General features: G+C 36.2%; 1 non-coding gene across 1 annotated transcript; it reads right to left on the bottom strand.

The window, feature by feature from the left end:
• Nucleotides 1-14,509: 14,509 nt before the first annotated feature.
• On the bottom strand, nucleotides 14,510-14,581 carry TRNAS-GGA (transfer RNA serine (anticodon GGA)). Its single transcript has one exon. It is a non-coding gene; the product is annotated as a tRNA-Ser (tRNA).
• Nucleotides 14,582-26,267: the final 11,686 nt, after the last annotated feature.

The raw sequence follows: 26,267 nt of genomic DNA on the forward strand, positions 1-26,267 counted from the left end.
TGCAGGCAGATTCTTCATGGTCTGAGCCACCAGAGATGTCTCTGCTTTTTAATATGCTGTCTAAGTCTGTCACAGCTTTCCTTCCAAGGAGGAAGAGTCTTTCAGTCTCACAGCTGCAGTCACTGCCTGTTGTGATTTTGGAGCCAAAGAAAATAAAATCTGTTACTGCTTCTACTTTTTCCCCTTCTATTTGATATGAAGTGATAGGGCCAGATGCCATAACCTTAGCTTTTTGAGTGTTGATTATTAAGCCAGTTTTTTCACTCTCTTCTTTCACCCTATTGAGGTGCTCTTTAGTTCCTCTTAACTTTCTGTGATTAGAGTGGTATCATCTGCATATCTGAGATTACTAATATTTCTCCCAGCAATCTTTAATCCAGCCTATGATTCATCCAGTCCAATATTTTTCATTATACTTTATTTTGCATGGGGACATAACAAATTAACAATGTGGTGATGGTTTCAGGTGAACAGTGAAGGGATTCAGCCATTTATACATGTATCCATTCTCCCCCAAACTTTCTCCCATCCAGGCTGCCACATAGCATTGAGCAAAGTTCCAAGTGCTATACAATACTTCCTTGTTGATTATCATTTTAAATACAACAGTGTGTGCATGTCCATCTCAAACTCCCTAACTACCCCTCTTTCTCCATCTTTCCCAGCAAATGAGTCTCTGTTTTGTAGGTTCATATGTATCATGTTTGAAAATTTTTAGATCCCAGATATAAGAGATGTCATACAATATTTCCACTTCTCTAAATTACTTCACTTAGTATGACAATCTGTGTTCATCCATGTTGCTGCAAATGGCCTTATTTCATTCTTTTTTTATGGTCAAGTAATATTCCATTGTATATGTGTACCAGCTCTTCTTTATCCATTCCTCTGTCAATGGACTTTTAACTGAGACCAAACACCTCGTCTCAGGTTTTAATAAAGCACTTTATTAAAGTTTCCTGATGTCTCATCACAGAAAGAATTCACTGAGAGACAAAGTGACAGGCAAGAAGTAGATTTATTTAGAGAAAAACACACTCCACAGACAGAGTGTGGGCCAGCTCAGAAGGTGAAAATGATACCAGTGTATGGGGTTGTCAGTTTTTATGATGGTGAGTAATCTTATGGACTAAGGAGCAGGTGGAATATTCCAGTTATTTGTGGAAAAATGTGAGAATTTGATGAATTGAGTGACTGCGCACATTTCAGCCTTTATGGTTGATTTTGGAACTGCCATGTGAGTGTGTCATTTAGTTTGCTGATGTGTTACAAGCAACATATACTTAGGTTCAAGGTGTAGTGGAAGCTGATTTGTTTGTCATTTGAACTTATTTCATTCTTATCAGTTTATGTCATATCATTGAGCTATGTCATTCTTTTAAATGTTGTGCCCTGCCCCCTTCCCCAAAACATTCTGACTGCATGTGGCTTAGAAATGACAAAAGTAAGATCTGAAAACAGATTTGGTCAAATCAAAGGCTCTTGTTTCTTTTTATCAATGGTTCTCAAATGTTAGGGCAATCAGAATCAACTGGAGGGTGTTAAACCCATCAAAACAAGACCCAGTTTCCCCCTCAGTCAGTCTCTGCCATCAGGAAGCTTCCATAAACCTCTTATCCTTCTCCATCAGAGGGCACACAGACTGAAAACCGCAATCACAGAAAAATAAACAATCTGATCACATGGACCACAGCCTTGTCTAACTCAACGAAACTATGAGCCATGCCATGTAGGGCCACCCAAGATGGATGGATCATGGTGGAGAGTTCTGACAAAAAATGGTCCACTGGAGAAGGGAATGGCAAACCACTTCAGTATTCTTGCCTTGAGAAACCCATGAAGAGTATGAGTATGAAAAGGCAAAAAGATAAGACAGTGAAAGATGAACTAACTCCCCAGGTCAGTAGGTGCCCAATATGCTAATGGAGGTCAGTGGAGAAATAACTCCAGAAAGAATGAAGGGATGGAGCCAAAGCAAAAACAATACCCAGCTGTGGATGTGACTGGTGATGGAAGGAAAGTCCAATGCTATAAAGAGCAATATTGCATAGGAACCTGGAATGTTAGGTCCATGAAGCAAGGCAAATTGGAAGTGGTCAAACATGAGATGGCAAGAGTGGATGTTGACATTTTAGGATTGAGCAAACTAAAATGAACTGGAACGGGTGACTTTAACTCCAATGACCATTATGTCTACTACTGTGAGCAAGAATCCCTTGGACGAAATGGAGTAGCCTTTGTAGTCAACAAAAGAGTCCGAAATGCAGTACTTGGATGCAATCTCAAAAACAGCAGAATGATGTCTGTTCTTTTCCAAGGTAAACCATTCAATATCATGGTAATCAAAGCCTATGCCCCAACCAGTAACGCTGAAGAAGCTGAACGGTTCTATGAAGACCTACAAGACCGTTTAGAACTAACACCCCAAAAATATGTCCTTTTCATTTTCATTCCAGGGGACTGGAATGCAAAAGTAGGAAGTCAAGAAACACCTGGAGTAACAGGCAAATTTGGCCCTGGAGTACAGAATAAAGCAGGGCAAAGGCTAACAGAGTTTTGACAAGAGAACACATTGGTCATAGCAAATACCCTCTCCCAACAACACAAGAGAAGACTCTACACATGGACATCACCAGATGGCCAACAAAAAAAATCATTTTGATTACATGCTTTGCAGCCAAAGATGGAGAAGCTCTATACAGTCAACAAAAACAAGACCAGGAGCTGACTGCGGTCAGATCATAAACTCCTTATTGCCAAATTCAGACTTCAATTGAAGAAAATGGGAAAATAGACCATTCAGGTATGACCTAAATAAAATCCCTTATGATTATATAGTAAAAGTGACAAATAGATTCAAGGGATTAGATCTGATAGACAGAGTGCCTGAAGAACTATGGACCTATGGATGGAGGTTCGTGACATTGTACAGGAGGCAGTGATCAAGACCATCCCAACAAAAAGTAATGCAAAAAGGCAAAATGGCTGTTTGAGGAGGCTTTACAAATAGCTGTGAATAAAAGAGAGGTGAAAGGAAAATGAGAAAAGGAAAGATATAAGCATCTGAATGCAGAGTTTCAAAGAAGAGCAAGGAGAGATAAGAAAGCCTTCCTCAGTGATAATGGCAAAGAAATAGAGGAAAACAATAAATGGAAAAGACTACAGATCTCTTCAAGAAAATTAGAGATACCAAGGGAACATTTCATGCAAAGATGGGCTCAATAAAAGACAGAAACGGTATGGACCTAACAGAAGCAGAAGATATTAAGAAAAGGTGGCAAGAATACACAGAAGAATTGTACAAAAAAGGTTTTCATGACCAAGATAATCACGATGGTGTGATCACTCACCTAGAGCCGGACATCCCGGGATGTGAAGTCAAGTGGGCCTTAGGAAGCATCACTACAAACAAAGCTAGTGGAGGTGATGGAATTCCAGCTTTTCAAATTCTGAAAGATGATGCTGTGGAAGTGTTGCACTCAATATGCCAGCAAATTTGGGAAACTCAGCAGTGGCCCCAGGACTGGAAATAGATCAGTTTTTATTCCAATCCCAAAGAAAGGCAATGCCAAAAATGCTCAAACTACCGCACAACTGCACTCATCTCACACGCTAGTAAAGTAATGCTCAAAATTCTCCAAGCCGGGCTTCAAAAGTACTTGAACCGTGAACTTCCATATGTTCAAGTTGGATTTAGAAAAGGCAAAGGAACCAGAGATCAAATTGCCAACATCTGTTGGATCATCAAAAAAGCAGGAGACTTCCAGAGAAACATCTACTTCTGCTTTATTGACTATGCTAAAGCCTTTCACTGTGTGGGCCACAACAAACTCTGGAAAATACTTGAAAAGATGACAATACTAGACCACCTGACCTGCCTCATGAAAAATCTGTATGCAGGTCAGGAAGCAACAGTTAGAGCTGGACATGGGACAACAGACTGGTTCCAAATTGGGAAAGGAGTACATCAAGGCTGCATATTCTCATGCTGCTTATTTAACTTATATGAAGAGTACATCTTATGAAATGCCAGGCTGGATGAAGCACCAGCTAAAATCAAGATTGCCCAGAAAAATATGAATAACCTCAGATATGCAGATGACCACCCTCATGGCAGAAAGTGAGGAAGAACTAAAGAGCCTCTTGATAAAAGTGAAAGAGGAGAGTGAAAAAGTTGACTTAAAGCTCACATTCAGAAAACTAAGATTATAGCATCTGATCCCATCGTGTCATGGCAAATAAATGGGGAAACAATGGAAACAGTGGCTGACTTTATTTTGGGGGGCTCCAAAATCACTGCAGATGGTGACTGCAGCCATGAAATTAAAAGATGCTTGCTCCTTTTAAGAAAAGTTATGACCAACTTAGACAATATATTAAAAAGCAGAGACATTACTTTGCCAATTAAGGCCTATAAATCAAAGCTGTGGTTTTTCCAGTAGTCATGTATGGATGTGAGAGTTGGACTATAAAGAAAGCTGAACACTGAAGAATTGATACTTCTGAACTGTGGTGTTGGAGAAGACTCTTGGGAGTCCCTTGGACTTCAGGGAGTTCTCAACCAGTCCATCCTAAAGGAAATCAGTCCTGAATATTCATTGGAAGGACTGATGTTGAAGCTGAAACTCCAATACTTTGGCTACCTGATGTGAAAAGCCAATTCATTTGTAAAGACCTTGATGCTGGGAAAGACTGAGGGCAGGAGAAGGGGACAACAGAGGATGTGATGGTTGGATGGCATCATTGATTCAATGGACATGAGTTTGAGTGAACTCTGGGAGCTGGTGATGGACAGGGAGGCCTGGCCTGCTGCAGTCCATGGGGTCGCCAAGGATTTGACGCATCTGAGCAACTGATCTGAAATAAACTGAAAAGCGCAGATTGTGGGGACTTCTCTCTTGTTGTTGTTTAGTTGCTAAGTTGTCTGACTCCCTTGTAGCCTGCCAGGTTCCCCTGTTCATGGGATTTCCCAGGCAAAAATCCTGGAGTAGGTTGCCATTTCCTCTCCAGGGAATCTTCCCAACCCAGAGATTGAACACGAGTCTCCTGCATTGGCAGATGGATTGTTTACCACTGAGCCACCAGGGAAGCCCCAAAGTTTCTATTTAGTAAGTCTGGGTACAGCCCAAGAGTTTGCAGTTCTTACCAGTTCCCAGGGGATGCTTATGCTGCTGGTCTAAGGGCTAGACTTTGGATCACTGCTCAATACTGTGCTATTCCTCATTAGAAAGATATACATGGGTATTTTACATTTTACTACTGACAAGATTTGTTATTCAAGATAAAATACTTGAGAATCATTTGAAAGATGAAATACTACATACTGATGAATTAAATTTTATTAAATTCTCATTTCTTATGCATCTAGAAATTGCATGCTGTGGGGATTAAGATAATGAATAAAATATTAATCCCTGTCCTCCAAGAGCTCATCAACTAGTTGAGATTACAGTCATAGATATGTGCTTAAATTTATCATTAACAAGGCAAACACAATAAATGCTTCAGCAGAAGACTCTTAAAAAAAATGGGCTCTGGGAATATGAGGTAGGAAATTCTATCTTAAAAAAAAAAAAAAAGCCAACAAGTCCTTACCATCAACTTCCTTTATCCTAGAGTCCCTCCTCCCTCTGTCTCTTGCCTTCTGATAAGAGTAAGTTCACTCTATTTGCTGCAGCTATTTCTTCCAATCTCACTTACACCCAAATCTCAAAATAAAGCTTCCACATCAAACATGCCAGTAAAACTCTAGTGGGAAAATTCACCCATCTCCTCTTAATTGCCAAAACCAAGGATGTGAAAACAGCCCTTAAGTTTCTGAGGCATCAGGCCCCACTTCCTGATCATCCTCTGGCCTGCACGGCCCATCTCACCCCAGCTGACCTCCGCCTTCTCCCACTCCTTCTTCTCACTGGCTTGGACCTTTAAACTCACTTGTCTTTGTTGCCTGAAAACCTCTTTTCCCTCCATCTGGCCTTTTAAAGTTGCTGTTCCTTGAGTTTGCCCTAGGCCACCTTCTTATATTTCACAAACCTTTCTTCAGCTCACAGAAGAGTGATTTTTATGAAAATGCAAGCCTGTTCACCTTACTCCCTCTTCAGGAAAGGTCTACTGAGTCTCATTTGCCTCAGGGAAGCAAAACTTCTCACCATCTAGTCTGACTAATTTTCCATCTAATCTCTTGCTTCTCTTTCCACTGACCAATTCATTCATGATTTGTCTTCAGAGATCCACTATTCCATTGGCTTTTTCTAACTAAATTACACATGGTTGAGCTAATTACATTGTCCACCTTCATGGTGGACATAAAGAAGCATAAAGAGCTTCTTTTTTTTTTTTACTGTATTTTTTTTTAATTTTTTATTTGTTTAATTATTTAATTTTTTAAAATTTGCTGTATTTCTTGTTTTTGGCTACATAGAATCTTTACTGCAGAGTGTAGGGTTCTCTAGTTACAGCATGAAGGCTCAGCAGCCACCTAGCATGTGAGATCTTAGTTTCTCGACTAGGAATCGAACCTGTGTGCCCTGTGTTAGAAGGAAAAGTCTTGACCACTGGACCACCAGGAAGGGGCTTCCCCACAAGGGGCTTCTTGTGTAAGAAAAGGTCAGTCTATTTCCTGTGCGTCTCCTTTACTCTCACTCCACAACCACACTCACAGGGCACTTCACTTACAGTACTCATGGTCACCGAAGATATGGGGCCAGGCTCTGGGACACCACCTGTCCTACGATTTAAGGAGATAGTGTCATATGCCTCAGGTGAAAGGCTCAGTCTCACAAGAATCTCTCCCACCTCTCAAGACAGGTGTACACCTATGTCATGCCTATTGTCTCTTTTTTAGCAGAAAGCATTTGAAGGTGAAGAGTTTAGGAGGTAATTAAGATTAGATGAAGTTATGAGGATGGAAACCCCAAGAATGGGATTAGGGTTTATATTAAATTATAGACCAGGCAAAATTATTTTAAGAGTGAAATGAGAACAGTGGTTGAGTCTGGAACAAAGAGTTTGGATGAGAATTAACTGGAAAGATGCAGAGGGGAACTTTTTAGTGTGGTAATTGAGTTCAATAGTTTGATTAAATATTGGTTAAATGACTGAGTGTGTTTGTCAAAAGCCTATGAAACTATACTTTCAATATGTGTACATTTTATTATTCTGACTACTAAAAGAATCTATATATCTGAGGTGACCTGACTAGTTTAGATCAAGTTAGCTAGATAAGGTGGTAAGAAAGAAAACCACATGTATAAATGCTGTTTATGTGTTTTACTGAAAAATTCTGACAGAAAGATTTAGATTTATTTTAGTGTTTGTGCTTTATGCTTACTGTTATGTAGCCTTTCTTAACTGCAAATTTCCAGAGGTTTATATTACCAGAAACAAAGAAAATGGATGCACATGTGTAAAAAACTTTTACTTCTGCTGAAGGATTTATGTTTTATCCTTTAAACAATAGACAGTAAAAAGCCTTTTGGACAGATATAGACTTCTCTAAAATATGAAGCCAAGCGAAATGTGGGCTTCTTTCTTTTTTTCTCCACATTTTTAGGTCTTTGGGGCACAAGAAAAGGAATCAGAAAAAGTTATGAATTTCATACATTTGCAGGTATAATCAATGAATAATGTTTAAAACTACTAAGTTGATTGCTTTGAATACTTATACAGAGTTAATATATCATTGATAGTGTTATTATAATTTTCGCATTATAACTCTATATCCATTAGAATTATCAGAATCTGTCTAACATATATTTGTAGAAGAAAATTCAACACACTATGTGCTCATCTCCCTTTGCTCATGTGCAAATTCCCAAAACATCCCTCTTGCAGAGCAAAACATGAATGAAAGTGAGCCATCAGATAATAGGTGATGTAAGTAAGACAGTCAGATCAAGTAGAGATCTGATTTCATGTCAAAATAAAATAAGAATTAAAGAATGAAGCTGCAAGTCTTAATATACTCATATTTCCTATTTTCACAGTTAACATATGACCATGATCTGGGTTTCTGTGGCAACAGGCAAAGATATTATCAGAGTCATGATGTAGACAAATGGTTCCTCATATATCTTCTTTCTTATAATCATAGAAGGATATGTATCAGAAATGAAGTTATAGCTATAATTGAAGAACAAAGCCAAATCTGTGTGTTACCAGCAGACACGTGTTCTTGTCAGCATAGACAGTGATAGCTATAGGAGCACTTTTATTCTGCAAAGAACAACACAAATAACTATCGATACCATGTGACAATCAGCTATTTTTCTTGCTTTCTACACCTTTGTCTTTCAGAAATTATGGCAAAACATGAAGACTTCCATCTTCATTCTCATATTGAAATGTGAATTGATTTAAATATATTTGAAAGTGAATTTGCACAAAAGAATGGGTGAGGTACATATTTTGCTTTTCATTTTCAATATATGTTTTAAATATAAGAGTGAATGGAAGGATCCTTGTATTATACGCATAAGGACATATCCCTATAAGCTTTTATAGTACCATAAGGGTAAATAACATAATTGATTGTTTTTTGTATTTTATGTGTATAATATATATGCAGAACTAAAGAGCCTCTTCATGAAAGTGAAAGAGGAGAGTGAAAAAGTTGGCTTAAAGCTCAACATTCAGAAAACAAAGATCATGGCATCCAGTTCCATCACTTCATGGCAAATAGATGGAGAAACAGTGGAAACAGTGGCAGATTTTATTTTTTTGAGCTCCAAAATCACTGCAGATGGTGACTACAGCCATGAAATTAAAAGATGCTTGCTCCTTGAAAGAAAAGTTATGACCAACTTAGACAGCATATTAAAAAGCAGAGACACTTAAAAAAAAAAAAAAAAGCAGAGACATTTCTTTGCCGACTAAGGGCCATCTAGTCAAGGCTATGGTTTTTCCAGTGGTCATGTATGGATGTGAGAGTTGGAGCATAACGAAAGTTGAGCACCGAAAATTGGTGCTTTTGAACTGTGGTGTTAGAGAAGACTCTTGAGTATCTCTTGGACTACAAGAAGATCTAATCAATCCATCCTAAGGGAAATCAGTCCTGAATACTCATTGGAAGGGTTGATGCTGAAGCTGAAACCCCAAAACTTAGGCCACCTGATGCGAAGAACTGACTCATTTGAAAAGACCCTCATACTGGAAAAGATTGAAGGCAGGAGGTGAAAGGGGTGACAGAGGATGAGATGGATGGATGGCATCATTGTCTCAATGGACATGAGTTTGAGTAAACTCCAGGAGTTGGAGATGGACAGGGAAGCCTGGCGTGCTACAGTCCATGGGGTCACAAAGTGTCAGACATGACTGAGTGACTGATCTGAACTGAGCTGAATATATATGCAAGCCTATGTATGAAAACTCTCCACTCATGTCCAGCTCTGTGCAGCCCCATAGATTGTAGCCTGCCAGGTTCCTCTGTCCATGGGATCCTCCAGACAAGAATACTGGAGTGGGTTGCCATGCCCTCCTCCAGGGGATCTTCCTGACCCAGGATTGAAACTAGGTCTCTTAAGTCTTCAGCATTGGCAGGCAGGTTCTTTACCACTCATGCCACCTGGGAAGCCCATAATATATGCATTACAAGTTAAATTTTTAAAAGTTAAGTGAGTTTTAGAAAAACAAGTTGTTTTTATTTTTAATAAAAATATAGATTTTGTAATGTATTGCATATGTAAAAATGCATTACATTAAAATATATATTTTACATATAAAATATAAAATACATTACAAAATGTACATTTTTATTCATAATGAAAAGTATTTACACTTCTAAAATTCACTTAACTTTTTAAAAATTTAACTTCTAATATCTAATAGTATGTATCAAAAAGTTACCATGAAAATTCATATGTAATATTTTATGTTTATATTGTATTGTTTTAATATTCTTTCTATCATCTTAAGACAACAGAGAAACCTAAAGATGGTGCTCAGAATATACTGAGCTTCAAGGAAATGCGCTGAGGGAAAAAATAGGATAATTCCAAATAATATTAAAATGTTTTTATTATGCTAATAAAGAAATGGAACACTTCAGAATTAATATTAACCTATTTTGAATAAATACAATTTCATATCAGTTTTATTTATTCACTTAATTATGAAATCATTATCTTGGGATACATTGAAAGGAGATATAAAATTAAATGCAAATTATTGTGAGCAAAGTTCTTATAAATGCATTAGAAGTCCTAGAGGTAAACTATCAGAAATCATGACTGATATTCAATATTTAACCTTATTCTACTTTATACATTCTAACAAATTATTGAACCTGAGAAAGAAGTCATGCGTATTTTGATTTATGGCTCTTCTATCAGAAAAGAGGAGACAACTTGGAAATTACGATTAGCTTCTGGTGCAATGGTAAAAAGTCCATCTGCCAATGCAGGAGATGCAAGAGACGCAGGTTCAACCCCTACATCCACAGGAAGATCCCTGGAGAAGGAAATGGCAACCTATTCCAGTATTCTTGCCTGAAAAATTCTATGGACAGAGGACCCTGGCAGGTTATAGTCCATGGGGTTGCAAAAGAGTCAGACACAACTGAGCACACAAACTGATGTGGGGAGGAATCTTAATGAGATTGAGCCCTTAATCTGAGTGATCTGCACTATTTCTGGTACATAGTGAAAGAACTGAGTTCAATTTTAGGATACCAGGCCTGTGTCCATCAAGAATTGAATTGTTTGGGGGTAGAAATCTCTCAATCTGATGTCAACAGTATGGTGAGTAGTATAAAGAAAAAAGGTGATTCCTTTACAGATACTGTGAATTTTAGTTTTTACTAAGTCCTATGTATGTTATTTGCATAATTTATTTAACATGCATAACTTTGAGGAAAAAATTATATTTCATTATTAATAAAATATAGTTCCTAGTAATATAAATCCTGGAGAAGTTGTATCTGTTAAATAAAGAAAAAAAAAAGCTAAACAATATGTTTCTTTTAAAAGAAACCAGGAGAGCATTTTCTAAAGCACAAAACAAAACACAGAAAGGCTCAGAGAGTCCTTGTGAACAAAATATGAAACTTCTCGAATGCTCTGAAAAAAAATAGATAAATGTGAAATACAAAATAAAAACTTATGAAAATAATCCTATATGTGATTTTTCAGGCCAGGTCAGAAACCCAAACCAATGTTTTATTCCTTTTCATGCTTCTGTGCTTAGTCTTTCAGTCATGTCCAATTCTGTGCAACCCTTTGGACTATAGACCAGCAGGCTCCTCTGTCCAGGGGATTCTACAGGCAAGAATACTGGAGCAGATTGTCATTTCCTCCTCCAAGGGATCTTCCTGACCCAGAGACCAAACCTGGGTCTCCTGTGTCTCCTACATTGCTGGTGGATTCTTTACCCTCTGAGCCATTGGGAAAGCCCTTTATTCCTATAATCTGTCATTATTAATAAGCTGCTTAAAAATGGCAACCTTTACTTCTGGATATGCAACTCACAAATCAGCTCATATTTTTATTTCTGAGTTGTCAGTGACATTAGGTACTAGTATTTTCTGAATTTAAAAAAAAATATCAAGTTTTTATTTCCAATAATACAGCAATCTAAATGTGATAACATTCCTCCTCCAAAAAAAAAAAAAGTTTAAAATGGTGGATAAAATATTCTTTCATTAACATGCACCTCTAGCCTAGAATAATAAATAAGGTTTCTAAGTAATTTGAATATGATTACCTTACACAGAAGAAGCCATTTAAGTTACAAAATATCTGCACTATATACTCCAGAGAGTGTATAGTGTTCATTTTCTCCAGGGCCCCACATTCTATAGATTCTGGATCTAATCAATCCTTTATCCAGAGACATCCTGCTAAAGGCATTGAATAGATCAGGTCTCTTCCCCTGAGAATATATCATTAGCCATTTAATTGAAGGTCTAACGAGGAAATTAGCTGGGTTACTTTCTTTCTTTTCCCCAGAGACATCTCCTCACCCCTTGTAAAGACAATAAATTCATACACACCAGCTATTTAACTTCCTACAGTGCATCTGCTAGGTAGAAACATGTATCTGGATAGAATTTTATCTTGAAAGTAAGAATAGCATAGAATTTTAAAGTGCTTTTATAGTCACAATTTTAATGAATAACTAGACCCTTTCCACCTGGCTGAACAATTAAATCTCAGAAAAGGCTGATACAGTCAGTCAGGTAAGTGTGGCTTCTCCATCCTTCTTGATGATTCTGAACTAGCTTCCTGGACATTGTGTCCTCACTGATTTACAAATGTACAAAGAGCTTCCCAAAATTCTCAAAACATTTACAAAATAATCAAATATGCAAATTCAAGTTATTTGTATATGCAATGTGATCATCATATCATAAATTCTTCCTTCTATACAACTCAGAAATGAAAATTACTCTTTAATGTGAAATCTTAGTTGATTTGCTTTGTCTTCCAGGGGTGTATTTCTTAGTTTCTTAGCCTTATCATGTGTATAAATGCTGAATATTATTTAGATAATTTCACATTCTTTGAAGCACATTTTTATAACAAAAATGAATAAATATTAATTAAGAAATTATTAGATACTTTGAAAAAGAAAGAGAGATACATTCTAGGAGTGGAAACTTAAACAGAATCTAAATGAACAAAAAAATACAAGTTTTGTGGATACAGGATATAATTTTAATCTAGAGATTAAGGGAAATTTTGAAAAAGAGGAAATGCAAGGTAAATTGTGAAGAAAATGTACATTTTTAACAGGAAGAGAAGAACAAAATTCCAGGCACATTTAGGAACATCTCTGAATGTACAAGGCATGTAGTGCATGGTATGACCTGGACATCATAGTAGTAAGGTGTGTTTGTGGTGGAAAGAAAGTTGTAATGGAGTCTTTCTTCATGGTAGGAAATCATGACTATCAATCTATAGAGTCTGGGCTTCATTGTGTAGGTTATATGCATTCACCAAAGTATTTCGAATAGTATGAGCCTTTGACAGTTAAACTATTGAAGAATGTTTAGAAGTGCTGTGTAAGGAAACAAAAGAAATAAAAATAGCACTTCTTGAGTGCCAATCAATATTCTTGGTACTTGCCAATGTTCTTCGGCAATTCAAACACATTTAATCCTGGCCCTACCTCCTCCTATGTTGGAAGTAATATGTAACTTACATCTGGAGAAAAAGTAGTTTTACAGTTCATTCCAAGTCACACAAATAGTCAAGAGGATGGATTTGAAGTTTACTGATATACTGATGAGGAGAGTAGAAATATGCTGATTGGCTAAGCCAGAAATAGCCCATCATTACCCTGAGTGAACTCTCCCATCTAAAGGTCAGAACTGAAATAGTCAAGGACTTTTTTGGACTAAGAATAGCTCATTTCTCCTGTGAGTAGAACCCCCAAGCCCCAAATTTCCCTTCCAAAATTACTCACTTGTAGAGAGGAGAATGGAAACTTCTGAAACATGGTAAGAAGCCATGAAGTTACCTTTCCTAACACATCCAATAACTATGTTTCGTCATAAGATGTCAATAGTGAGGATGTTCTGTGTTTTTAAGTAGTAATGCAAGCTGTTTTGGAGCAGTTATATATTAATGATAGATAACAGTATACATGTATTGTCTTTAGATATAAAGTTATAAAGAACAAAAAAATAAGGAATATATAGCAACACTTACTACATTGGGTAAGGATCAAAAGTAATATTTTTATTATTCAAATGAATGTAAATTTGTTAATCTTTGAAGAAATTCTACATGTCTTCATTAAATTTTCATTGCCGTCTATGTAACATTTATGCTTTATAAATGTCACAAAAAGGTCTGTTTCAATTTGTGCTTGAACTAGCTACAGCCAACAATTTTTTCTACTGACACCTGCTAGAAATAACACCACCCTTAAATATAATAAGCTTTTCCCTTTGGTTTGTATTTTGGTTTTTGACCCAATTAACTCTAAATTAAGTAGACTTCACAGAGAAAGAACACCATCATGTTGACATATAAGTAATATTATAAATAGACTCCCAAAAGATGAACAATGACATCCACTGAAGCAACCCATGTTTAAAAGCCATCTCCTACAACAAGCATGCCACAAATGTTTTTGCTTCCAGACATTGCCGTTTTTTTAAAAAAAATAATCCAAATTGTGCTAGAAAATTAATTTTACATTTTCCTGAGAAACACGGACTTTTTAAAAAATGATGTGTTGCATGTATTGTCCGAGTTTAACTCACACCTGCCGGCCTTGTGGTGTGAATAATTTCAAGAGTCTTTAGCTTTTCTTTACACTGTATGCTTACACTTTGATCAGATAGATTTATAACACCTATTCTGGAAGAAATGTCCTTTACCTTTTGAAAGAAACTTTTCTACGCACATGTCTTTTTTAATGTAAAATCTGTGAAAGTGAAGTCGCTCAGTCGTGTCTGCCTCTTTGCAACCGACCCCATAGCCTGTAGCCTACCAGGCTCTTCCCTCCATGGGATTCTCCAGGCAAGAGTACTGGAGTGGGTTGCCATTCCCTTCTCCAGGGGATCTTCCCGACCCAGGGATCGAACCTGGGTCTTCTGCATTCCAGGCAGACGCTTTAACCTCTGAGCCACCAGGGAAGCCCAAAATTTGTATATCTATTATTTAAATAAAGCTTTTATTTTAGAACCTTTGTAGATTTACAGAAAAAAAATTAAAATAGTACAGGGGTCTTATATACCCCATAACATTTCTCCTATTATTACCGTCTTAGTTTAGTATGATATATTTTACACGATTAGTGAGCCAATATTGATACATCTTTTTTTTTTTTCTTTTATTTTTACAGTTGGTAATTCCCTGTGATTCCCCTTGGAGTCGAACCAGCTGTGATTAGGACCAGCCACCTCACCAATATTGATACATCATTATTAACATAAATCCATAGATATTTTAGGATGTCTATGGTTTTTACTGTTGTGGGATCCAGTCCCAGATACCATACTACATTTAGAAATTATGACTCTTTAGATTAATCTAGACCGACAGTTTCTTCAGACTTCTTTTGCTTTGAACGATCTCACAACTTTGAGGAATGCTGGTCAGGTATTTTGTGAGATGTTTGAATTTGTTTGAATTTGTCTGACAGTTTCTTTGTGACCACACTAGGGTTATGAGTTTTGAGGAGGAAAGTCACACAGGTAAACATGCTATTTTTCATCACATCATATCAAGAGTGCACACTATCTATATGATTTATGACTGTTGATGTTGACCTTGATCGATCACTGGCTAAGGCTAATTTGTCCCTTTTCTTTCTTATAAAGTTATTCTTACTTTCCCCTTTTCATACCGTGCTCTTGAGGAGGAAGTCACAATGGACACTAATGAAAGTTTTATTTCTAACTTTTCAATTCATTTTCTTTCTTTCTTTCTTTCTTTTTTTGTCTTATTTTATTGACTATGACCTCAAACAGACAGAAGTAGTGCTAGTGAGCACCTTGTGTTGGTAGAAAGCTTTTAATATTTCATCATTAAATATCACACTGGCTTTTTCTAGATACACTCTGTAAGAATAAGAAGCCACCTACTATTCTTTAAGTGTCAGGGAGTTTTAAATTATAAATGGATGTTCAACTGTTATTAAATTTTGTTCTACAGGTATGGATTTTCATATGATTTTTCTCTTTATTCTATATATGTGGTGAATTGAATTGTTTGATTTTTCAATTATTAATAAATTAATACCTTGAACATCTTAAAATTACATATGTTATATGTCAATAAATCTCAATATGGGAAAAAAGAAACAAGTGTTGTGGTTATTAGACTTGTTGCAGGTAAGAGGCACACAGATGTTGGTGCTGTTCTGTTTCATAATTTGGAGGTTGACTGCAGAGGTGAGTTTACTTTGTGAAAATGCATGGAGCTATTTGAGCTCTTTTCTCACTGTAGGTTATACTTTGGTAAAAAATAAAGCTTAAAAAAATCTGGCATTCTTAATATAATCTCAACTTACTCAATGATCTTTTCATATATTTCTGAATTCTACTTAAGAAATAAATATTCTAATTTACATAGGATTTTCCTTAATATTCATGAGAGTAATTGGCCTAAAATTTTCATTTGCTGTTAAAATTGGCACAAGCTTGTAAAACATGGTGAGTAGTATTTTTTCCTTTTTAAATTCTCTGGATGAGTTTGTATAATGTTGTTTTATGCATTTCATAAATGTTGCGAAAATGACTCTCTGCAGCCATTATCTGGGCTAGAAATTTTATTGTGGGACATTTATTTCAATTACAGATTCAATTTCTTCAGTAGTTAAAAAAGATGTATCTTCTATTTCTCTGTGAGTTAGTTTGGGAAAGTTTCGCTCTTCTAGGGATTTGTCATTTTGTCTAAATCATCAAACTTACAGCCAAAGATAATGTATTATATTTGTACATAGATACATGTGTATATATTATATTATGTCTTTAAAAATTGTAGTGATCTTTCCTTTGTAATTTTCTATTTGGTTAATATTTGGTCCACTTCTCATTTTTATCAGGTGTCAGAGAATTTTTCAATTTTATTAGCTGCATAAATGAACAAATGTTGGCTTTGCTGCTCTCTATTTTATATATATTTTCTATTTCAAGTATATTAGTACTCATCTTTTTTTTCTCTCATAATTCTTAAAATTGTAAACATAATTTCTTGAGATAAGCACCAGAGATTCTTATCCTTTATTAGTTCCTAAAACATGAATTCATGGTTATACATTTCTTGCAAATTATGCTTTTGCTATATCTCACTCCTACAGATACATCATGTTTTCTGTTACCATTCCCTTTAAAATATTTTCTAAATTCATCTTGATTTCTTTCTTATCCCATATCTTACATAGGAATGTATTGATTAATTTCTAAGCATCTTGGAATCTTTAACTATTTTACATAGTGACTACAACCTTAGTCCACTCTAATCAAAGAAAAATCTGGTTTTAATCCTTTGACACTGGTGAGTTGCTTAATGAAGCATATTACCAACTGATAAAAATTTCATTTGCACTTGAATATAACATGTATTTTGCCATTGTTGATGTGAAATTCCTGTGTAAAAATTTTATGAAAGTCTTTGATTACATTGCTTATATACCAATATTTTATCTAATTCTCATGTCAGTGAATGAGGGAATTTACTGAAGTCTCATATTTTTTTTAATTTATTGGTTTATTCTTTAATTCTTTCAATTTGTGCCTTATATATTTTAAGCGATGTTTTTATTTGCATACAAACATAGACTCACTAAACTTCAGTGCTGTATTTGATGATTTTACTATTATAAAAATATTCCACTTAGCTCTATATAAGATTTGTGTTCAAGTTTATTTTATAATGACTGGTATCAGTTTAAATATGTCAACTTTCTTTTACCAAGTGTTTTTATATCACAATTTTCATTTTTACTATAATTTATTTTTTTTATTTGATGTGTATCTCTGGTAATCAGAATATATTGATATTTCTTATGTTTATTTTTATTCTAGTTAGATAATATTTACCTTCAAATTGTAGTATTTGCATGTGTGCTCAGTCACTCAGTGGTGTCTGACTCTTGTGATCCCATGGACTGTAGCCTGCCAGATTCTTCTGTCCATGGGATTTCCCAGGCAAAAATGTTAGTGTGGATTGTCATTTATTCCTCCAGGGGATCTTCCTGGCCCAGGTATTGAACCCACGTCTCTGTCTCTTGTGTCTCCTGCGTTGGCAGGCAAATTCTTTACCACTAGCGCCACCTGGGAAGCCCAATTGTAGTATTTAGTTTATATATATATATATATATATATATATATATATATATATATATATATATACATACATATATATATATTATTACTGTTTTATTTGAACTTAGTCTTTCCTGGTGTCTCAGAGGGTAAAGAATCTGACTGCAATGCAGGAGACCCTGGTTCAATCCCTGGGTCAGGAAGATGCTCTGGAGACGGAAATGGCTACCCACTCTAGTATTCTTGCCTGGAGAATCCCCATGGACAGAGGAGCCTGGCAGACTACCGTTCATAGGGTTGCAAAGAGTCAGACATGAAACTTCACTTATTTGAACTTAATTCTACCTTATTATTGATTTTTCCATTTATTCCAAGTTTATTTAGTGTTTCTCTCCTTTCCTTTATTATTTAAGGATTTCCTGATATCATTTTTATGTTCCATTCTATACTATATTTTATGTATATACTCTCTTGCTATTCTTTATGAAAGAACTTAAATATTACTATTGGAATTTTGGACTTATGAGAGTTTATTATAAATTATTCTTTTTAAAATTCGAAAAACACTAAAAGCTTAGAACACTTTAATACAACTTACCCTCACTCCCTAACTTTTTTTAGGGGGTGCATCATAAATTTAAATCCCCATAATATTTGCCATTTGACTCTATTCTTTCATATCACTTTGTTGATGAAGCAGTTGACATGCTTTCTTCTAATATAATATGTCTTTTTAAAATAACTCGAGTTTTTAAAATTGTTTTTTATTTAAGTGACAACTGAAGTCAATGCTTGATTTTTTATTAAATTTTGGGCCTAGAAAACAAACCTCTAAAAGATAATAATGGGTGAAAATGACAAAATTTGAATTGGCGCTGTGGAGTAGATAATCTATAAACTGAGAATAACAAAAGCCACAATCAAAGCCAAATCCAGCTCACCTTTTGTAAAAATGACTCATGCTTCAGACTCAAAACCTAGCAGAAGAGGAAGACTGACCAATTACATGTACTATCAGGGTGAAATTTATTATATGTAAATTATGCCTTCATTTACAGAAGAAAAAAAAAAGATAAAATAAAGACATTTTCAGCAAGACACAAGTTGAAAAATTGTTCTCTCCATTAAATCTACAATCTAAGTTAAGTTAAAAATTTAATATAAAAGGAATCTGACACTGGATAGAAACCTAATTCTGAAGAATGGATCAGAAAACATGAGAAAGTATAAATATGTTGTTTAAGATAAGGACTTCTAAAAGTTATTTTATACATATACACATATACGTGTGTGTATATATACATATACCTGTATGTGTGTTTGTATATGGAAGAAGGAAATGGCAACCCACTCCAGTATTCTTGCCTAGAGAATCCTGTAGACAGGGGGGCCTGATGGGCTCCTGTCCATAGAGTCACACAGAGTTGGACACAGCTGAAGCGATTTAGCATGCAGGCATGCATTGGAGAAGGAAATGGCAATCCACTCCATTATTCTTGCCTGGAGAATCCCAGGGACAGAGGAGCCTGGGGGGCTGCCGTCTATGGGGTCAAACAGAGTCAGACATGACTGAAGCGACTTAGCAGCAGCAGCAGTGTTTGTATATGCATGTGTATCTTTAAGTCTCTTTTTAAAAGTATTCAGTTTAAAGCAAAAATAACAATGTAATGTGGAATATAGAACATAAATACAAGAATAAAATATTATATGACAAGGAGAACAGAGAGGAGAAATTAGTAAAATAAATATACCATTGTAAAGTTAATATATTGTTTATGAATAGTGGAATCAGTTTTGAAAGTAGACAATTACATAGCTTAAAATTGCATATTAAACAACCATTACAAAAATAGCAAAAACAGACAACTAAAATGGCAATAAAGAATACAGGATGAAATATGAAAATAGTTTCGACTAACCTGCCAAAGGAGAAAGAGAACAAACAAAAGGCATATGGGAAAAGCAAAATGAAAACAAAAATGTCGAAAGACACCTTTAATGAAACAGGTGAGTGGTAGGCTGGGAGAAAGTACCTGTGACGCAAAACGCTGACAGTAGGACTTGTATTCACGATATAGAAAAACTGCTAAAATTCAATCATGACACTGCAAACAACACATTAAAAAGTGGCAAAAGTCTTGAGCAGCCACTTCACAAAAGCAGCTACATGGGTGACAAATGAGCGCATGAAAAGTGACCGACGTCATAAAGCTTTAAAGCGTTAGTCTCTCAGTCATTCTGACTCTTTGTGACCTCATGGACTACAGTCCGTCCCACTCCTCTGTCCATGGAATTCTCTAGGCAAGAAAACTGGGTTGCTACTCCCTTCTCCATAGGATCTTTCTGACAAAAGCATCAAACCCAGGTCTCCTGTGTGACAGGTGGATGCTTTACCGGGTGGATTCTTTACCATCTGAGCCACTAGGGAAGCCCCAAGTCATCCATGAAATAGGTCTGCAGTTGGGGTTTAGGATTTGGTTTCTGAGTTTTGCTTGCAACTCGTTCAGTGCCTAAGTTCATCAATAACACTTTGAACATCCTTGACTAGCACACAGCTGGGGTGCAATCCGTATTTGAAGGAATGAACTATACAAAGTCACAGATAGTTAATTTTAAAGAACAGAGAAAAAAGAGAGGAAACCTGAAGGAGAAAGGGGATGCTATCCACTGAGAATAAAGCGAACACTTTCCGAGAACCTCTGAGGGGACAAGAGCATTGTCAGGGAGCTGAGAACATAGCCTTCAGCTCTGCTTGGCTTGGCACTGCATATCTGTGCTCTGCTGTTTGATGAGTCACTCAGCACATTTCTTCCACTTTTAAGAACCTCCTCACTTTAAATTATCCTTAAAAAGAAGTATTAGTTATAAGGTTCTTCAAAAATTTTGCACAGACACTGAAATCCTTTGAGACCTGTCAGTTCATTTTCAGCTGTACCTCATCCTCATTGAGAACCATAGTATCGTTAACTTTTGGTACTATTTTTTTTTTTCTTGAAGATTTCATAGGATAAATCTAAATCACCCTCCTCATGAAGAGATCTGTGCCAAAGTTTCCTTTTTCTTCTTGGCAGCAATGTTATTAAACATTTTTCATGATGATAACCCCCAACAGAAACTTTCTTACTTACATAGTTTTTACTATCTTTCAACTTGGTTTGGTTCTGTTGATGTCCCTCACTGAGTTTGTATTTCTCACGTCAAAGGACCCTGATAAGCTATTATGTGAAAATTGTAAATGCACCCAATTTAGCTTCAAAGCATAAAGTTTTCACAAGAAACACCAAGGGCAGCATGAAACCTTATCTGTTTAACAATGATCATACATGAATCGGTATATACAAATTTTTTTCAGACCACTTATGAACCCTGCTGATGTGCACTAACATCTTTTGTTTTTAATTGGATGTCTTTATTTTTGCTGATTTATGATTTTCATCCTTTAAATCTGAAACTCAATTAAAAATCTTTTCCCTCTGCAGTTTTTCCCTCTTCAGAACCTCAAACAACTTGTTTACTTTAAAAATTAGGGTACTTGCTAGAAATTGCTACAAAAAGAAGCAACTAATCCTATGTCTTGATACCAATTAGTAAACATCATTGCATTAAGAGAGTCTTATTCTCTATTGGTGGTTTAGTCCCTAAATCGTGTCTGACTCTTGTGACCCCATGGACTAGCCCACTAGGCTCCTCTGTCCATGGGATTCTCCAGGCAAGAATACTGGAGTGGGTTGCCATTTCCTTCTCTAGGGGGATCTTCCTGACCCAGGAATCAAATCCAGGTCTCTTATACTCCAGGCAGAGCAGATTCTTTACCAACTGAGCTATGACTGTCATTTTGTTTTTTTATACTGGTTGGAGACTGAAATAGAATAAATCAGTATATTAAATTATGGTACTATATTCTTCACTGTTCCATGTCCCAGGAATAGATTTTTTAAAAACTACCCAGGTATAGATTAAAAAGTGAGATGGTGGCAAATTTGTTTTGTTTTTCAAGAAAGCTTATAAAAAAGCTTAAGTTCAAAAAGTCTATTTTTTACCTCGTTTGGGAAGAAGAGTAGAGAACAAAAAATATTTCTCCAAACAATGCCTAGTGAATGTACTGCTGAAATCATGATATGTTAATAAACTATTCTGTATCTTTCAAGTAGCAAGAGCTCTTTTCTGACCTCAGGATTTTTACATTTTCCCATTATGCAGATTGACTGTTTTGATGGACTAAGGTGACTGGTGATGGCTGGATCTCACAAGGTCTGCACAACTTTGATTGTGAATTGAGAGAGAAATGAATACTCAGAGTAATTGGCGGTTATGTTTTTGGCATCACATTAGTTCCAAATCCAATAAAGCTCTGAAACCTCTAATACTTTTCAAACGGTCATTGAATGACAATTTTAACAAAATTGGAATGGTAGAAAGACAAAAGTGAAAGTGATAGGAAAATTAAAAGGAATCTTGGATATTATTTCTGATCCATATCATTTTTATCGTCTATGCTGTAGTGTAATGAAACATTTTGGAAAAGGAAACGGCAACCCACTCCAGTACTCTTGCCTGGAGAATCCCTTGGACAGAGGAGCATGGTGGGCTACAGTCCATGGGGTCGCAGAGTCGGGCACAACTTAGTGACTGACTCAATGAAACATTTGCCATGCACAGAAAGAATTTCCACACAGTCTATCAGAGAGATTTTCCATGATGCCTTCTGTGAAGGACTTAAATTTAGCACAGCTAATATGAATAATTTCTGAAACAGACCTATGCATGTATGTATATTCATGAATTCTTATGTATTCATAACATTGATGATCCCCTGGAGAAGGGCATGGCAGCCCACTCCAGCATTCTTGCCTGGAGAATTCCATGGACAGAGGAGCCTGGCAGGCTACAGTTCATGGGGTTGCAAAGAGTTGGAAACAACTGAATGACTAACACACACATACACATTACTTAGTTTTGTTAGAAAAAAAAAAAAGTAAACTTAGCTTTGTGTTCAAAAAATCACAAAATTATTCTCATGTAAGACAATGTATAGATGGCAAGAAAAATCACTCTTTATAATCTGAGTCCTCGCCTTTCAGGAATAAACATTTGGACAGTAGCCAAAATGTGACTAAGTCATATCCATTTTGGAGGTTCTCCCTAACTATCTTAGATCTATTTTGTGTTCAGCAAGCAATCCTCAGTTTATAACTTGTCTTCAAACATAAACTGACCGACGAGGAAAGAAGTTCTGATCACTAGACAAAAGATGTAAGTAATTTGGAAACTATAATTGTCATTGAAGTTTACATCATTCATATCTTCATTCATACAACAGTCTCTGGTGTGTTTGAAGGTCCTGGAAATGTGTTCCTTAAGCAAGATGCCAGACCAAGTCTCTGAACTTGAAAAGTGGTGATCATATTTTGGACTGTTATGATTCCAACCAGGTACTACTGTTCTCGGTTCTGCTGAACAAACTTTTAGCATCCCTTGATTTTATCAGGATATTATTGTTGCAAAATGGTTGTTTCAACTTTTCTTTGAAAATCTGTGTATAAATGAGATTCCCTCTATTCTCTTAACTATGTCTTTCAAAAATATTTACTCCATATTTTCATGTAAATTACCAAAAGACATTTTAAAGTATTACTCAGTGTGTTTGTGAGTGTGTGTGTGTGAGAGAGAATATGATCTGAAACACTCTGAATATCTATACCTTCCAACTGTCAGACATTCCCACCACCAGAATATCAAGTAGAACAGATCCTAGAAAGCAAGATATACTGCCTTGGAAAGACCCCTAATTAAAAAAAAGAAGAAGAATGCTATGGTCTGAATATTTGTGTTACACTATAAAGGGGGTGGCAATAGTACTTTCTGGGTGTTGTGAATATAAATGAGTTTATATAATGAAAGCACCTGGCCTGTAGTAAGCATTCTATTAAGGTTAGCTTTTATTATGACAGTGGCACTTTCTAGGACTTTGCAATTCTAAAAGGCACCAGGTTATAAATGGCAGGTTTGGGTTATTATGACAGCTGTTGCTTTCCTGTATTAATTTGGAGAGGAAAAATTAAAAAAGAAAAGAAACCTCTAATAGTTAACAGTAATAGTGTGAAAAGCAAAGACAAATCTTCTCTCTCAAAATCTCTTAGGCCAGCATACAAATCTACATATCATTGCTTATATGATTAACAGATACTTAATGAGAGGCGTCACAACTCCATCAAATGATCACATGTGGCTATCACCAGTCAAAAAAGACTATACTTACCTTAACTACAGAAACGTCTCCATCTGTACATGCATAGTAGGACATCTATTAACTTATATGTTCATATTTTTCTGAGCTTGTCAATAAAATAAAATATTGATATTTTAAGGTCTTTTCTTAGATATAAAAATGTTTTCACAGTGGATATTATAATGTTGCTTTGATATTTGTGACATTTTGTTGTAGATTACAAGATTCTTCCAATACACAGAACAAGAGATGTATTAACACAGTCCAATATCTTTCCATAAGCCATCTATCATCCAAAGTAAAATAAATGGCTTCAATAAGAGATTTAATCATAAGCTAAAGAGAAATGGAAGCTTTAAAGACAAGATTTGCAGAAAAGAAATGAAGCCATAGCTGGAGAGGAGGATGGGATGTGCAGAAGGGCATCCTGCCTGATCCCCCCTCCCCTAGGTTTTCCCCCATAAAGACCTAGTGACCAAGGGATTGAATGGTACTAGTACTCACCATCTTCAGCTGGTTAAATCCAAACCCTTATCACATTAACCCCATCCTCTAATTAATAGTCCCCTATGGCAGGCTTACCTGGTGGCTCAGTGGTAAAGAATCCACTTGCCAATGCAGGAAATGTGGGTTCAATCCCTGGATTCAATCCTTTCCTCCTTGGGAAGATCTCCTAGAGAAGGAAATGGCAACCCACTCCAGTATTCTTACATGGGAAATCCCATGAGCAGGAGCCTGGCAGCCTACAGTCCATGGGGTCACAAAAGACTTGGACAAAACTTAGCAACTAAACAACAACATTTTGGTCAAAGAGTAGTATTTTTTATACATCGCATCACTAAAAACCTTCTGAGTGAAAGAAGGAAAGATCCACTTCTAGATCAAGAGAGGAAATAGAGATGGCAGATCCCAAGATAATACCCAACCATTCTAGAATCATCCACATAAAAAACAAATGCACGGTTAGCCAAACACTTTGACCTCACAAGAACGGGGTCCCCTCTGCTCTTGGAAGAACCATGAAAAATTTAGGGACTTAAGTTTCTTTGAATATTCTCATTTATTTCTCTGAGGATTTTCTAGGTTAGAGTTTAAAAAAATAAAAGACTGAAGAACTCAAAGTTCCTTATAAACAATCCAGAAGTATTAATTATCATGTCTATATAGCTTCACTTGGGTTTCCCAGCGGCACTAGTGGTAAAGAACCCGCCTGCCAGTGCAGGAGACAAGACACCCAGGTTCTATCCCTGGGTTAGGAAGATCCTCTGGAGGAGGAAATGGCAACCCACTCCAGTATTCTTGCCTGGACAATCCCATGGACAGAGGAGCCTGGAAGAATTCAGTCCATGGGGTCACAAAGAGTTGGACACAACTGAAGTGACTTAGCATGCATAGCCTCACCCATATAGTATAATAATGTTCATTCCAATTACATTATTTTCTGAATAAACATGTAAATGTTACACTTTCAGTACAAAACTGGAGTCTCAATTTGTATAATTCCTAATATTACCTTGTTTTCCCACCAGGGTATCATTAAGAATGATGCTTTTTAAAAAAATTAATTAATTAATTTGGCTGTGTTGAGTCTTAGTTGCAGCAAAATCAGTGGGATCTAAGCTCTGTGACTAGGAATTGAACCCACATCCCCTGCATTGCAAGATATATTCTCAACCCCTGAACCACCAGGGAAGTCTCAAGAGTTATGCTTCATATAACGGGGAAAAAAAATAATCCCACTAAAGGATTTACTCCCCACAATTTGTCCACTTACTGATACCCAGTAAGACTCTCTACCTTCAAGCCATGGATTGTGAAGTTTTTATTTTTGGTGGTGGTGGTTTAGTTGCTAAGTCATGTCTGACACTATGAGACCCCATGGACTATAGCCTGCCAGGCTCCTCTGTCCATGGGATTCTTCAGGCAAGAAAGAATACTGGAGCAGGTTGCCATTTCCTTTTTCATTTATTTATTTTTTTAATTTTAAAATCTTTAATTCTTACATGCGTTCCCAAACATGACCCCCCCTCCCGCCTCCCTCCCCACAACATCTCTCTGGGTCATCCCCATGTTTTTTGGTCCAAAATGCTTCCTTTGCCAAATTATAAATACTCCTTTTACTCAAAATTTTCATATTTTCTAAAACAACTTTTGGAATCTGGAACTTTGATTAAGTTATTTCACTAATTTTGAAAGGCTATTGCTAAAACTATAACCCATAACCAAAGGTCAAAGTCCTCTTAAAACTTCAACTGTGCCAATTAAGTTAATGAATGCAAGAAAAACATCCCCTTTACAAAACGTGGTTGAAATCGGATACAA

The sequence above is a fragment of the Ovis canadensis genome, chromosome 23 (assembly GCF_042477335.2).
Source record: "Ovis canadensis isolate MfBH-ARS-UI-01 breed Bighorn chromosome 23, ARS-UI_OviCan_v2, whole genome shotgun sequence".
NCBI classification, from domain to species: Eukaryota; Metazoa; Chordata; class Mammalia; order Artiodactyla; family Bovidae; genus Ovis; species Ovis canadensis.